At 44.1% G+C, this 16,778-nt stretch overlaps 1 protein-coding gene across 2 annotated transcripts in view; it reads right to left on the reverse strand.

Annotated features, from left to right (window-relative positions):
• The window catches only part of Rala (RAS like proto-oncogene A), a 57,640-nt gene extending 41,321 nt beyond the window's left edge, over nt 1-16,319 (reverse strand). Inside the window, exon 1 of one of the 2 annotated variants that reach the window (XM_069998438.1) lies at nt 16,055-16,319. The gene's annotated coding sequence lies outside the window, so the exon portion shown is untranslated. Of the gene's footprint in view, nt 1-15,424; nt 15,519-16,054 lie in introns of those variants that run through there. The other variant, XM_069998446.1, reaches the window with a different exon arrangement.
• Nucleotides 16,320-16,778: the final 459 nt, after the last annotated feature.

Here is a 16,778-nt window from a genome sequence, read left to right on the forward strand (position 1 = left end):
AGGACAAGCAGAAAAGGTCAAAAGCTATGTACATATGACCATATAAGCTGATGCTAAGCAAAATGAACATGAACCCCAAGATAGAGACACACATCTTTGTTGCTGTTGTTTTTAATGTACTTATAATGTACTGTGTGATTTTTTTTTTGTTTCTTTTGTATGTTCTTCCCCAATGGTATAAACCATTTTCACTGTATTTGATTCCAGTGCCCTGCATCTTGTATATATATTTTTCTAATTTGGGGAGGGGAAGAGAAATAACAAAATGCTGAAATAAGGGTACAAGTTGACCTATTGTTAACAATGAGATGTACAAGACACTATGTTTAAAACAAACTTTACAGCTTTTGGGTGGGGTGCTGGGGAGGGAAGGGATGGTAGGGGAAAAACAAAGGAGGGAGTAACAGTGCTCGATAGGAAGTGTACTCATTACCTTACTCATGTAACTGTAACCCCTTTGTATAGTATCTTTACAATAAAAAATATATTAAAAAACAAAAACAAGAAGTTTGGCAATCAGGGTACTGGTTGGCTCACGCCTGTCATCCTAGCTACTAAGGAGGCTGAGATCTGAGGATCACGGTCCAAAGCCAGCCTGGGCAGAAAAGTCCGTGAGACTCTTATCTCCAATAAGCCACCAGAAAACTGGAAGTGGCGCTGTGGCTCAAATTGGTGGAGTGCTAGCCTTGAGTTGAAGAGCTGAGGTACAGCACCCAGGCCCAGAGTTCAAGCCACACAACAACAACCAAAAAAAGAAAAAAAAAAAAAAAAGAAATGAAATGAAATGAAAAGAAAGAAAAAAGAGAAAACAGTTTGGCAATTCTCAAACATGTCCAACATGGGATTGGGAAGGCAGCTCAGTGTTAGAGCACGTGCTTGGCACGCAGGAAGTCCTATGCTGGCTCTACAGACAAGAAAACAGCAACAACAGCAACAAAACACCAAACGAACAAAAGAGGGAAATAGCATATGACCTTGTAATTGCATACCTAGGTACACACCTGAAAGAAATGAAAACATATGTCTACACAAACCTGTCCATTGATGGCCCCCAAATGTCATCAACTAATGGATGTCATCAACTAATGGATGTACAAAAACTAGCACATCCTAAGTGGGTTGCTGGTTGCTTACATCTATAATCCTAGCTACTCAGAAGGCTGAGATTTGAGGATGTTGATTCAAAGCCAGCCCAGGCTGAAAAGTCTATGAGACTTCTCTTTTGTCAGGCATGGGGCTTGAATTCAGGGCCTGGACACTGTCCCTGAGCAATTTTGCTCAAGGCTAGCACTCTATCACTTTGAGCCACAGCATCAATTCTGGTTTTCTGGTGGTTGATTGGAGATTAGAGTGTCACAGACTTCCTTGCCTGGGCTGGCTTTGAACTGTGATCCTCAGATCTCAGCCTCCTGAGCATCTAGGATTACAAGCATGAGCTACCAGTGCCCAGCTCTAATTAACCATCAAGCTCTCCAACTAACCATCATGAAGCCCAAGTGGAGATATGGCACCAGTCCTGAGTGGAAAAAAAAAAAAAAAGCCCAGGAAGGAAAGTCTGTAAAACTCTTATCTCCAAAAGGCCAAAAGTAGAGCTGTTGCTCCAGTGGTAGAGCATTAGCTTTGAGCATAAAAAGCTCAGGAACAGTACCCAGGCCCTGAGATCAAGCCCCAGGACCAGCATTAAAAAAAAAAAGATAACAGGAGCAGATGTTTGGTGCATACCTGTCATCTCAGCACTTGGGATGATGAGGAAGGAGGAACATGACTCCTCCCACCCCCCCATCCCCCAGTCATGGGGCTCAAACTCAGGGCCTAGGCACTGTCCCTAAGCTTCTTTTGCTTAAGGCTAGCACTCTACCGCTTGAGCCACAGCAGTACCTCTGGCCTTTTCTGTTTATGTGGTACTGAAGAATCGAACCCAGGGCTTCATGCATGCTACGTGCAAGCACTCTACCACTAAGCCACATTACCAGGCCGGAACATGACTTTGAAGCCACAGCATGCTTCTTAGTGGGTTCCAAGGCAGCCTGAAACACAAAGTGAGACCCTATGAAAGAAGGAATGGCTGTAGAATAAGTGTGGAGCGTGGAGAAGAGGACTAGAGAATTAGAAAGGGTTAGTTGTGTTGGCCTATACCTGTAGACAGGCTAATAAGGTGGGAGGGCTACTTGAGCTCAGGCGTTAGAGACCAATGTAGGCAACATAGCAAGACCTTTCTTATAACAAGAGAAAGGAGGGCCAGGCACCTGTGGCTCACACCTATAATCCTAGCTCTCAGGAAGCTGAGATCTGAAGATCTAGGATTGAAGCCAGCTTGGGCACAAATGTCTGTGAGACTTTTATCTGCAATTAACCACCAAAAAGCTGAAAGTAGAACTGTGACAAGTAGTAGAGCATCAGCCTTGAGCAAAAAAGCTCAGAGACAGTGCCAGTTCCTGAGTTCAAGCCCCATTACTGGCACAAAAAACAGAATGAGAGAAAGAGAGAGAGAGAGAAGGAAGGGGCTTAAATTAAAGAAAGGAAAGAAGGGAAGAAGAAAGATAAAAGGGGAGACAGATTTCCTTCAGACTAAAAGGCAGAGGAGTAGAAGACAAAAAGAGGAAACAAAAGATCACTCTCTAATCCGTGTATCTGGTGACAACTTGTGCAGAGGGTAAGATTGGAGGATCTCCAAGAAGTACTCAAGTCCCCAGTGTTTCCCTCAAGTAAGCTTTCATGCCACTGAGGCAGCAAGACTCAGAGAAAAAGGCTGTATGGATCATAGGCCAAATGGGGATGACAAGCTAAGTCACCCGGTGACTAAGAACTCACTGCCTCAGGGCATTAAATACCCCACCTGCCAGCAGCCAACACAGACAACAGACCACAGTCTGTACAACATAGGGCATAAGGGCAAATAAATGCAGAGTCCTTCCAGCCAGCTCCCATGGGAGGGGGACTTTGGAATGATAACAGACAGTAGATGTGGATCTAACCCTGAAGTTTCATGGCTCTAGAACATATTACTTGAATTTTCTCAATGAGTTAGGTGACAGTGAAATAAAAACACTCCAGAACATAGAAGACTGAATGCTCGCGTGTTCTTGGACAGAACACACAGGATAAACAACCAATACTTGATTTCTTTTTATCAGAATTGGGATTTGAACTCAGGGCCTTGCTCTTGCTAAACAAATACTCTACCACTTAAGCTATGCCTCCAGCCCTTTTTGCTTTGGTTACTTCTCAAATAGGTCTCACATTCTTGCCTAGACTAGCCTGGATCACTGTTCTATTTGTACCATTTTCATAGCTGGGATGATGGACACATGCCACCATGCCTAGCTTGACTGCTGAGATGAGGTCTCCCTAGCTTTGTACACAGGCTTGTCTCAAACCACAATATTCCTCCTCACCTCTGCCTCCTAAGTAGCTGGGATTACAGATGTAAGGTACCATGGCTAGCCTCAAACCTCATTTCTTACTAACACATCATTTTAGCAGATGACTGGGTCTGAATAAACAATTCTGAAGAACAGCCTCAAAGCCATCTTATCCAGACTGTTGGATCATCCTGTCTAGAACTACCCATCACTGCAGACTCAAGGGTCCTCCAACACCAGGATTACCTCATCTAATTACAAACTTGCCTTGCCATATAAACTAGTCAACCAAGTTCTTAAAGAAGCATGTCCATACAAACTAAGCTGAACTAATCTGCAAAGCACAGGAACCACTTAAATAAGACAGACTTTCTATGACAGTCTAGGAGAGAACCCCTCAATTTCTGTATACCTCCAGCAGCATTAGCCAGAAAGGTGAAAAAAGTCACTTTTGACATCCATGACTGGCGGGAAGAGTAAAATCCAGATAAGTGTGGAGAAAACTCAGGGCTGCCCTCAGACAGGATAACTTCAGAGCAGTCCTTACCTCACTTTGCACTCACTGTATCAGTTACGGCCCACGAGGGAGGTCAGCCTTGCCAGCTTCATCTCATGCATCTCTCTGAAAGCTTTCTTACAGACAGTGCAAAATTGCAGCCTTCAAAAGACAGCACCAACAAACCATTTGCTTATCCAGAGAAGATTATGAACTTAGTACCTAGACCACCATACCACTTAACAACATTCCAGAGATATCAGTCTGTGAAGTTAGATAAGATTAAACAGAAGCATACACACAGAAAGAGTAGAGGAAAGCCACCATTTACAGAAGATAGGATGATAGTATATCTGGAAAGTCTTTGAGAAACACTGTTAAAAGTAACAACAAGAATTTGGAACTCTAGCAACTACTGTAATCCTAGCTATTCAGGAAGCTGAGATCTGATGATCACAGTTCAGAGCCCTACCCTGCGGGAAAGTTGGTGAGACTCTTATCTCCAATTAATTCGTAAAAAAAGCCAGAAGTGTAGCAGTGTCTCAGATGGCAGAGCACTAGCTTTGAGCAAACAAGACCAAGGACAGTGACCAGGCTCAGAGTTTAAGCCTCAAGACCTGCACAAAAACAAAACAAGAGTTTTTTTTTTTTCTTTGTTGTTGTTTTTCTTTTTGTCTTGTTTGTGTACTCATCTGTCTTTGGGAAGGTAAGGGGGGCAGAGAAATGGAGAGACAAAGGGTGAACAAATGCAGAAGTGATACTCACTAGACACTATGCTGAAAGCCAACTATACAACTTGTGGGTGGGATGGAAGAGAAACGTAGGTAGAGAGCCAGGGAATGGGTGATATTGTCCAGACTTATCAGACTTATGTAAAGGTTACCTACGTAAACTTACTAACAATAAAAAAAATTAAATGAAAACAAAAATTTGGCAAAGTAACAGGGAAATAGGCAGAAATCATATACACATCATATACATATACAATATTAATAGTTTTAATATAGTAACTCAAAATAGGCATAAACCTAACAAGAAATGTCCAAATCTTCTATGAAGGTAACAATAAGCCACTCCTCAAAGATACAGAGTAAACAAATAAAGACACTGATTGTTCTAGGTTAAGTTATCTCAACATTATCATCCCAACACTATCCATTCTCTCAAAGTGAAATAAGTTTAATGCAATCTCAATAAAAGTGGGAGTAGGTTTCTTATGGAGTTATACCAATTGGTGCTAAATTTCATATAGACCAATAAACTATTTATGAAGAAGGACAACACTGAGGAGGAGATGCTATCACAAGGACCACACTACCATATAAATACAACATGACACTCGCCTCTGTGTGGTTAAAATAATTACAGAGCCACTACAATTAACACAGGGTAGTACTGGTAATGAAGGGTCAGACAACCCAGCAGAATGAAATACACCCAGCTGAACAGAGGATGACACAAATGGGGCAGATTTTTTTTTATATAAACAGCATTTGAATAACTGGGCTTGGAAAATGATATAATATACACAGAAATATACTTCACATAGAAATTGTGTGAGCATTGCCAGAATGAATGTATACAATCTGAACACAGGGAAAGACTTTATGAAACAAACTCCAGATAAACTGAATTTAAGGATAATATATAGGACCATGCAAAACAAACTTTCATAAGCAATATCAAAGCCCATGCAACTTAAATCACTAGTGTGTGTGTGTGTGTGTGTGTGTGTTGTAGTGTGTGTGTGTGTGTGTAGTGTGTGTGTGTGTGTTTGTGTGTGTGTGTGTGTTTGTGTGTGTGTGTGTGTGTGTGTGTGTGTGTGTGTGTGTTGATCCTGATGCTTGAACTCAGGGCCTGGGCACTGTCCCTGAGCTTTTTTCACTCAAGTCTAGCACTCTACCAACTTAAGCCACAGCTCCACTTCAGACTTTTTGGTTTTAAATTGGAGATAAGAATCTCTTAGACTCTCCTGCCTGGGCTGGCTTTGAACCATGATCCTCACTCAGCCTCCTGAGTAGCTAGAATTGTAGGTATGAGCCTCTGGTGCCTGGCAAATGACTAATTTTTTTTTTAAATACTTTTTTATTGTAAAAATATTGTATGGCGGGGTTACAGTTACATGAACAAGGTAATGAGTACATTTCCTATCAAGCATTGTTGCCTCCTCCTTTGTTTTTCCTCTACCATCCCTTCCCTCCCACCTCCACAACTACACTCTCCCACCAGGCCTAAATTGTAAAGTTCATTTTTCAACATAGTGTCTTGTACATCTCATTGTTACAATGGGTCAACCTGTATCCCTATTTAAGCATTTTGTTTTTTCCCTTCCCCTCCCCAAATTAGAGAAGTGTATATACAAGACACAGGGCAGTGACATCAAATAGTGAAAATAGGGGTGATACCGTGGGGGGAGGAACATACAAAGCAACAAAAAAAAAATCACATCGTATCTTATAAATACGTTAGAAACAATAGCAAGAAAGAAAAAACCATTTATGTCCCTATCTTGGGGTTCATTTTGCTTAACATCATCTTATCTGGTCATATGTACATAGCTTTTGACCTTTTCTGCTTGTCCCAGACATATATTAGTTATTGCAAATAAGGGAAACCATGGAACCTAATGTTTCTTTGGGCCTGGCTTACTTCACTTAATATAATTTTTTCCAAGTTTTTCCATTTCTTAACAAATGGGGCGATGCAATGTCGGTGTGGGGGGGGAGGGGGATATGATTGGGTGGGGGGGAGGGGGGAGGCTGGGAAGGGAGGTGAAGGGTAAACAAAGGAGGAGGCTGCAATGCTTGGTAAGAAATGTATGCATTATCCTGCCCATGTAATTGTAACCCCTCTGTACAGTATGTTCTCAAATAAAATAAAAAAATAAAAAAAATAAAAAACAAATGGGGCGATGTCATTCTTTCTGATGGAGGCATAGAATTCCTGTGTGTGTGTGTGTGTGTGTGTGTGTGTGTGTGTGTGTGTGTGTCATTTTCTTGATCCATTCATCTACTGAGGGGCATCTATGACTAATGTTCTTAATACAAAGAATACTGAGCCAGGCACCGGTGGCTCACATCTGCACTCTTAGCTACTCAGGAGGCTGAGATCTAAGGACTGCGGTTCAAAGCTAGCCCAGGCAGGAAAGTCCATGAGTTCAACAAAGTATTTGGAAAAAGCCGGAAGTGGTCTGTGACTCAAGTGGTAGAGCCCTAGTCTTGAGCAGAAGAAGCTCAGGCCCAGAGTTCAAGTCCTAATACCAGCAAAAAAAAAAAAAAAAAAAGAACAGGGGAGGAAAAAGACAAAGAAAGTTATATAGAAAGTAGGGAAATAATATGAATACAAAGAAACATTAAAATGGACCCTAAGCACATTAAAAATATTTGATACTTATAACAAGAAAAATAAGCTGGGCGCTGGTTGCTTACGCCTGTAATCCTAGCTACGAAGAGGCTGAGATTTGAGGGCTGTAGTTTGAAGCCAGGAGGGGCAGAAAAGCCTTTCAGACTCTTATCGACAATGAACCATCAGAAAACCAGAAGTGGCACTGAAGATCAAAGTGGTATGAACAAAATGAGCTACCTGGAGAGCCAGGTACGGTTGTGCACATCTCTAATGGCTAAGGCAGAAGTTCAAGGCCAAAAAGGAAGGGAGGGGAGAAGTTGAGGAGGAAGAGAAGACCAAAGACCAAACCAGTAACACCAATAAAACGCCCAAGAAATGACACTGGGATTCCCTTTTTAACCCTTGGACTGGGAAACTTCAATACACTTCTCAGGAGGCTAGAGGGAACAGCATTCACCAGGCTAGTAGACAGAGATGGGCACAAGCCCACAAGGAGAGGAATTTGGCACTAGCTGACAAATCTACACATGCAATATCCTGAAGATGTATTTTCAAAAATGCGAAAATACATCTGTGCAAAGCTTCTCTACTATAATGTCATTGTTACTGCAAAATACTGTAAATTAAATGTCCAAGTAAGACAGTGGTTGAAAAATCATGCCACATACAACAGAATACATGAGTTCCTTCAGTTTATATGTACTGGTTTTTCAAGTAACTGAGATGTTAGAGATAAACACTAAGTTGTTTGGACCTAGTTTACTTAATACAACTGTTAAGATTTTCCTTTTAACCTAGGAGTTTTGTTTTTAAAAAAATTACTGATAAGCTGGGTGCTGGTGGCTTGTACCTATAATCTTAGCTACTCAGGAGGCTGAGATCTGAGGATCTCAGTTCAAAGTCAGCTTGGGCAGGAAAGTGTATCATGTTGTTATCTCCAATAAACTACTCAGAAAAAGCTGAAGTGGCGCTGGGGCACTAGTGGTAGAGTGCTAGCTTTGGACAAAAGCTTAGGGATCGCACTCAGGCCTGGGGTTCAAGTGCCAGGACTGGAATCAATCAAGAACTAATAAATTCAGAATACTATAAACCAAGAAAGTTTATCAACTTTTGACAAAAGCCTGTGAGTGTCTTTAGGAGAGGAGAGATAAGAGGCAGATGTGTGTATATATGTGAGTTTGGGTAGTTGTGTGGTTACAAAATGGATAGAGGTCAGCAAAATTGGCAATAAGCTAATGAAGGCGTTATACATATTGTGGGAAGTATTGGGACAGATATTATGGCAGCACAAAAGAGAAGCAACTAGTCCAGTTTATTTTTTTCTTTGTGTATATAGGCCAAGCTGGACTTGAACTACTCCTCCTCCGTCTCAAGCTTCCTGAGTGCTGGAATAACAGGCATGTACCACTACACCAGGCTATCCAGCCCAATCTAGAAGTTTGTTGTACATAGATTCCAGGGAGAGGACCTAATCTATATATAATTTTTGGAAAGGCACAGCCTGAAGGAGCAGCAGGAATATACAAGATTAGAGTGAGGAGGAGTGACTAGAATTCAGCAAGAGAAAATGGGAGAGTGAGCGAACACTAGCACTCCGAAACAGTACTGCTGGACTGAATTATCTTGGAAGGTAGTGCATTATATAAAGAGTACACTGGAAACTGGGGGAGAGCGAGGGAAGGGTTGACATCACCCAAAAAGAACTGTACCTGCAGTCCGGTGCCAGTGGCTCACACCTGTAATCCTACTTATTTAGGAGGCTGAGATCTCAGAACCACGGTTCAAAGCCAGCTCAGGACAGAAAAGTCTGTGAGATTCTTATCTCCAATTAACCACCAAAAAACCAGAAGGGGTGCTATGGCTCAAGTGGTCGAGCACTAACATTGAGCTGAAGTGCTCAGGGACAGCGCCCAGGCCCAGAGTTCAACCCCATGACTGACCAAAACAAACAAACAAACAAACAAAAAAAAAACGTACCTGACATATGAAATGGCAACCTCTCCATACATCACCTTAATAATAACAATAAATTTTTTAAAGAGTACATTGGAAAGTTTTTATATATAACAATAAAGAAAATCTGAATTTTTTTATGGTACTGGGTTATACACATTTAAGGCATGCCTCCAGTCCTTTTTTGCATTCATTTGTGTGTGTGTTTATGTGTGTTTGTGTGTGTGTGTGTGCATGTTTGCACATGGTGCTAGACTTATTTTTTAACAGGGTCTAACTTCCTGCCCAGTCTGGACCACAATCCTCCTACTTCTACTCCCAGCACAGCTGGGATGACACTGTGATGAGCTAGTCCTTGGGCTTGAACTCAGGGCCTGGGCACTGTCCTTGAGTTTCTTTGCTCAAGTTTGGTATTCTACCACTTGAACCACAGTTTTACTTCTGGCTTTTTGATGGTTAAATGGAGATCAGAGTCTCATGGACTTCCTGCCTGGACTGGCTTAAAAAACCCTGATCCTCATATATCAGCCTCCTGAGTAGTTATGATATTTGCGTGAGTCAACTAGTGCTTGGCTAATTTTTATTGTTTGAGCTGAAGTCCTGAGAATTTTTTACCCAGCCTAGCCTCCAACTATGATTCCCCTATTTTCAGTTTGTTGAGTAGCTAGGATTATAAACATAAACTACTATGAAGGAGTTTGGATTAAGGGTCAGTAAAGAACCTGGATTTCAACCACAGGACTAATCATGGTTGTTTCAGGAAAGGGTGAGAAAAAAGATTACAGGAAGATGAACCATTGGCTAGATTGTGGCAGATCTAGGGAAAAAAAAATCTAGACAGAGTGGTTGTACTTAAGCATTTGCAATCCAGTATGGTAACCTCCATGTTCAAGGGATTTCTATGCTAGCTACTAGGTATCGATCATGCAATAACCCAAACCAGAGATCCTGTGGCTTAGATGACCTTTTGTAGAAACATGACCTTTGTTTCACCTTCACAAAGCATCTGGGAGTCAAAATTATTTCATAATCTTGTTCTATCTTACTGTCCTAAATGACACTGTCAAACAGGGAGCCGGTGGCTCATGCCTGTAATCCTAGCTACTCAGGAAACAGAGATCTAAAGATCACAGTTCAAAGCGAGCCAGGCAGGAAGGTCTGTGAGACTCTTATAACTGGGAGTAGCACTGTGGCTCAAGTGGTAGAGCGCTAGCCTTGAGCTGAAGAGCTCAGGGACAGGGCCCAGGCCCAGAGTTCAAGCCCCACAACCAACAAAAACAGAAAATGACACTGTCAAACCCGGACACTTAAAAGTGAGTTCAACAATTAAACTGTGCAGATACTTCACAGCAGTTATGTGTTTCCATTTTTTTTTTTCCATTACAGGATGCTAGCTCTGAAAGTCTTTAAGAAATGTATCACGTGTTATGGAAGCTTGTTTTTTTCTTTTTATCTTTTTCGGTTTATACAAGATATTCTCTTTGACTTCTAGGAAATAAATCTACACCTTCATGTAAAATTAAATCAATGATGCAAATTCTCTCCTAAAATTTGCTTAGCTCTTAAAAACTCAGAGCTTTGGGGCTAGGAAGCTGGCTCAGTGGTAGAGTGCTTGCCTTGCATGCATGAGGCCCAGGGTTCAATTCCTCAGCACCACCTAAGCAGAAAAAGCCGGAAGTGGCGCTGTGGCTCAAGTGGTAGAGCACTCGCCTTGAGCTGAAGAGCTGAGACACAGTGTCCAGTCCCAGAGTTCAGCCCCACAATTGGCAAAAAAAAAAAAAAAACAAAAAAACTCAGAGCTTTAATTTCATTATTCCTATATGGTAATCAATACTTCTGAATGCAATGAGGTAGTAAGTGGTAAAGAAGCCAGGTGCTGATAACTTATACCTGTAATCCTAGCTCCTCAGAGGGCTGAGATCTTAGAATCCAACAGGAGCAGGAAAGTATATGAGACTTCAATTAACCAATTACCCTCTACCCCCCCACCCCACCCCAAACTCCCGCCAAAAAAAAAAAGGCAGGCCATGCTCCATGACTCAGGCCTGTAATCCTAGCTACTTAAGAGGCTGAGATCTGAGGATCACAGTTCAAAGCCAGCCTGGACAGGAAAATCCATGAGATTCTTATCTCCAATTTACCACCAGAAAACTGGAATGGCGTTATGGCTCAAATTGGTAGTGCACTAGCCTTGAGTAAAAAAGATCAGGGATAGCACTTAGGTTGCTATGTCCCACCAAAAAGAGAAAGAGAGAAAAAAAAGCATGATACAGAGCTGTGGCTCAAATGGTATAGCGTTGGCCCAAGGTTCAAGCAAAAAAACAATAACCATTGTCCAACTGTATTTCTTCCACCATGGCACACACAGCCTATGGATAACAGTAACACTGTATTGTAAGCACACTGGAGGCAGATAAAGGAGAGCAGCTGCTGCTTGAGGCTCCTTGGCCAGCCTCACCAGTGACCCCAGGCCAAACGTGATGACCATGAGTGCTAAGCTCAGTGTCTGCATTTTGCTGAAGCTCAGCACAATCTCAATCACCTTCTCAGCCTTTAGGATTAACTGCATTACTCAGGCTCTATACACACCACCTAGGGGCTAAGTCTGACAAATAATTGCATATAGCCTTAGCAAAGTAAGGGGAAAACTACCCAGCTTGCACAGATATTGTGGAGATTAAAAATAAGTGAAGTTCTCAATGGAATATTATTCAGCCATTAGAAATGACAAAATAATGGCATTTGCAGGGAAATGGATGGAGCTAGAAGGAATCATGTTGAGCGAGGTAAGCCAAGAATGAAGAGACAAACAGTACATGGTCTCCCTGATAAGTGGATGATAAATCCAAAATGTTAGGTGTTATGACAAAACTAACAGGACTTAAGAAACAAAGAACTCCCACTCATCTGTTTGAACCACTACCAAATATCCCCATGCTGCTGATCACATATATGGTATATAACATGTGAGCACTGTTATATATTACAGACTGATAGACAATTTGCTCCAGGAAAGTTAGAATGAACTTGTGACTTTAAATGAGCATCATTATTCCACAATACTGTGAATTTCCGGAAATTAAGTAATCACTTAATCACAATCAAAAAAAAAAAAAAAAAAAGAACCTTGGGGAAGGGAGGGAGGGAGGGGATGGTAGAGGGAAAACAATGGAGGGGGTAACAATGTTCAAGAGGAAGTGTACTCATTACCTCACTCATGTAACTGTAACCCTCTGTATAGTATCTTTACAATAAAAAAATTAAAAAAAAAATAAGTGAAGTTCTTATCACAGTATTTGGCAGGCAATCAATATATGAGAACTGTTTTTACCCAGAGGACTGTTGAATTTAAGAAGGGAAATCTGTTCTCCATATAGTAGTGGTGTTGCTGAGATAACAAATTACAGGCTTGCTCTTAGTCTAAAAATTAAAGCATTTTATAAAACAATGAAAATCATTAACTCTCTCCTAACAATTCAAAAGCATTATTGTCAGCCGGGCACTGGTGGCTCAAGCCCAGAATCCTAACTACTCAAGAGACTTACTCAGATCTGTGGATCCCCATTCAAAGCCAGACCAGGCAGGAAAGGGTATGAGACTCTTATCCCCAACAAACTACTCAAAAAAAAGCTGGGTGTGGCACAGTGGCTCAAGTGGGAGAGCACTAGCATTGAGCAAAAGAAGCTCAGGGACAGCGCTCAGGCCCTGAGTTCAACCCCTGGACTGGCGCACAAACACAAAACAAAGCGTTATTTCTTCTCCTCATTAACATTTAAAGCTTCTTTTTACAGTATTTTAAGTGAATGTCCTTGCCACTGAACTACCAAAAAATAAATACATATTATATTGATAAACCCAAGTACAAGAAGTGATACTGGTATGTTTAGTCATGTCCTATAGAATGAACTGGGAAAATCGGTGCAGACCCTCCACTAGGCACCAAGGAGGGGAAAGACCACATCAGCACTTTTTGCTCTAAATAGGACCTCCCACCTCCCTAAGTGAAAACAATTCAATTATCTACAACAAAAATATTCCCTTCACAAATCATCATAGAGAAGACAAGATTCCTATAATTAGTCTCCCTACCACCTTAAAAAAATCCTGGAAAAAGTATAATAATGAAGTACTGCTTCAAAATAGAGGATCCAGATGACTGCACACTAAGCAGACACACTAGAGAGCATCTGGATCTTGGAACAATAATGTGAAATTGCCTGTCGGTAAATCATGTCAAGGTCACATCCGATGTTAGAGGATTTTCATGTATCCATGGAAAAAATGAACCACTTCAAGTACTTCTGTGATGTACCACATTTTCCAAACATTAATAACACAGTTTCCTTTTTTAAATAAAGATTGGGTATAGTTATTAACTCAAATAATAAACATGCCAGGCACTGGTGGCTCATACCTGTAATCCTAGGTACTCAAGAGACTGAGATCTGAGGTTGTAGGTTCAAAGCTAGCCCTGGCAGGAAAGTCTGTGAGACTCTTATCTCCAATAAACTACTCAGGAAAAGCCAGAAATGGTGCTGTGGCTCAAGTGGTAGAGCACTAACCTTGAACACAAAGAGGTTCAAGGACAGCCCACAGGCCCAGAGTTCAAACCCCAGACAGACAAAAATAAATAATAATAATAAACATACCACCTTTAGCCAGAAAAAATCGCTTCCTACTAGCCCTGGATAAGTTCAAATAGTAAACACTTAACAGTGGAATACAAATGATCATATTGCCCAGGCATAATCTCCTAAATATTTTAGCTTTACAGGGAGGATAGAGTTTGGAGAATTCTTTGACCCTGCTGAAAAACAGGATAAAATGTACCAAGAACTTAAAACAAAAACAACAAATATAATTATATATGCAAGCACACACTGTATCATAAGTGAATGATCCTATGTATGTATTAATGACATACCACACACATATATGACTAAAGCACAGTATAGGTGTGAGACAAAATACTTGATATATATATGTGTGTGAAAACCAAATAAGGCAACCTGTTGAGACTGGTTTGGGAAAGGGGAAGGGAGAGGTGGAAGAATGATAGAGGGGTGATTTTGATCTAGAAGTATTGTATACATAGAATGAAACCCACTGAGGGTTGGGAAGGTGGCTCAGTGGTAGAGTGCTTGCCCTGCATGCATGAGGCCCTGGGTTCAATTCCTTAGCACCACATTAGCAGAAAAAGGTGGAAATGGCACTGTGGCTCAAATGGTACAGCGCTTGCCTTGAGCTGAAGAACTGAGGATAGTTCCCAGGCACCGACAAAAAAAAAAAAGGAAACCCCTTGGTACAATTAATTGATGTTCAAAACTGAAAAATCTCTTGTCCAACAAAATTATTTTTTTGGTGTGTGTGGTGCTGGGGATTGAACCCAGGGTGTTGAGCCTGTTAGGTAAGCATTCTACCACTGAGCTACATCCCAAGACAAAACAAATTACTGTGGGGGAGGAAAAGTGGGAGAAAAATGAGCCCTCCACAAGAAATGTACTCTTTACCTATGTATGCAACTGTAACCCCCCTGTACATCACCTTGACAATTAAATTTTAAAAAATAACTACTGGGAGGTAGTATGTGTGAACACTTCTATGTTTAAGGCACAACGTACAGCCAGCCTGTGATGAACAAGGCATGATTCCTGCTCTGAAAAAATTCAGGGTCTAATAACAATGCCTTAACAGTCACAAGAGTCCTGTTATAATAACACAGCATTAAGAGAGCCAGAGAAACTGAAGGTAATAAGATATATCCAAATTCATTAATTAACACAAGCTAAGAACACCTCCTACTGTTCAATATCCTAATAAAATCTGTCATCCAATTTCTGGAACATGATTGAAGTTATAATTCATTTCCATAAGAATTAAATTTGAATATTGGTTCTTAAAAGCTCCTCCACTTCCCACACACACTCACGGCAGACTACTTATAAATTAGGTGTTATTTTTTTTTGTTGTTTTTCAGCTTTGACAGGTAGGGTGTGGCACTGGAGTATCTCACACTACCTCAATGACACTGGGGTTTGCTCGCACGAATCTGGACATTCAGGTTTTCAAGCAAAGGTCCCGGTTAACTCCCCCGTTTCCCCTAAACCTAGAACAGCACTGGCCACCCCAGCGTGCTGACCCCCGCCCACCTGCACACACACACACAGGCCGTGCCTGGGCGATTCTGGATGTCACCTCGCACCAACCTCCTCCTCCTCCACTTCTGTGAATCGTTCGGAAGAGAACACTCTTCATTCAAAATACCTACTTCGCGTTCTCTTCCTCGCTGCGGAGGTTATCCGAATAGAGGAGTGAACCAGTGAGGAGCGGGCTCAGATTTCAGTACGAAAAAGCCATTCCTCTAAGTGTCACAAAAACCCGGCAGAGATGCCTTCAAAGACATAGTTCGGGTGCGGGCAGGGAGCGGAGTGAAAGGGCGAGGGGACGGAGGGAAAGGGGTGTCGGGTGCAAGGGGAGGAGGAGAGGGGACGGGGGGGGGGAACGAGAGGTGCAGGGGGGGAGACCGGCAGAAAGGAAGAGTGCAGGGAGAAACGGAGGTAGGCGGGAAGGGGTGCAAGGGGAGGGAGGCAGAGGGAGGGGGCAGGCAGGCGCCGGCGGGGCCTGCGACGGCCAGGCCCGGGTGGCGGGCGCCGCCCGGGCGGGGCTGCTCGGGGCCGCGGGGATGCGGGGTGACCTTCCGAGGAGCCCAGCTCCGAGGGGCGGCCGCGCGCGGGGGGGCCCCGGCCGCCGCCTCCCGCGCTGGGATCCAGCCGGCGCCGGTCCCGCGGCTCGTCCGCGAGCACGACGCGGGCCGTGCAATCTCGGCGGCCCGCCTGGCCGGGACACACCCCCGCCGCCGCCGCCGCCCGCGGGCCGCGCCCGGGCCGCCCGAGCTCACCTGCACCGCGAGCGCTCCGCCGCCCCGCGGGCTCCCGGTCCCTCGCAGTGCTGACTCCGGCCGCGGGGCACCCGGCACGGTCGTCGGGGAGGCTCCGAGCGCGCGAGGCGCGGCTGGGGGAGGAGTCCGGCGGGTGGCGGGAGCCCGAGCGGCTGGAGGAGGACGAGGAGGAGGAGGACGCGGAGGAGGAGGAAGAGGAGGAGGAGGAGGAGGAGGACTCCGGCGCTCCGCTCCGGGGAGACCCACCCTCCTCCGGGCCGCGCTGCAGCAGCCGCCGGGTCACTTCCGGGTCGCTGGGGAGAGGGGCGGGACCTGGAGGGAGCGGCTTCCGGCCTGCGGCGGCGCGACGGCACTGACCGACTAACGCCGGGCGAACAAAGACCGCGGGGCGCTAGCCGGCGGGCTCCTCCCAGGCCTGCCGCCCTCGGAGCGACCCCGCCCTAGCTCTCGGCGCCCCGGTGGCCGGAGTCACCTCCCCGGAGTCCGGGAGTGGCCGCGGGCCTCGCGGAGGTTCCCGGATCTCGGCGTCGTTTCTTGTCTGTGTGGAGGAGCCCCGGAGGGGCTCGGAGGGGAGAAGGCCGCGGGGCCGCCATCTTGCCCCGGGGCCGCGCCTTCCTCCGCGGCAGGGGTCGGGGCGGCGGCCCGGGCCGCGGGGGCTGCGCGGGGTCGGTGGCCTCGGACCTCGGGGAGGCGCGTCACTGCCTGTCCGCTCCGGCTGGACGGC

Source organism: Dipodomys merriami, unplaced genomic scaffold (assembly GCF_024711535.1).
Source record: "Dipodomys merriami isolate MVZ:Mamm:240054 unplaced genomic scaffold, mDipMer1.0.p SCAF_104, whole genome shotgun sequence".
NCBI lineage: Eukaryota > Metazoa > Chordata > Mammalia > Rodentia > Heteromyidae > Dipodomys > Dipodomys merriami.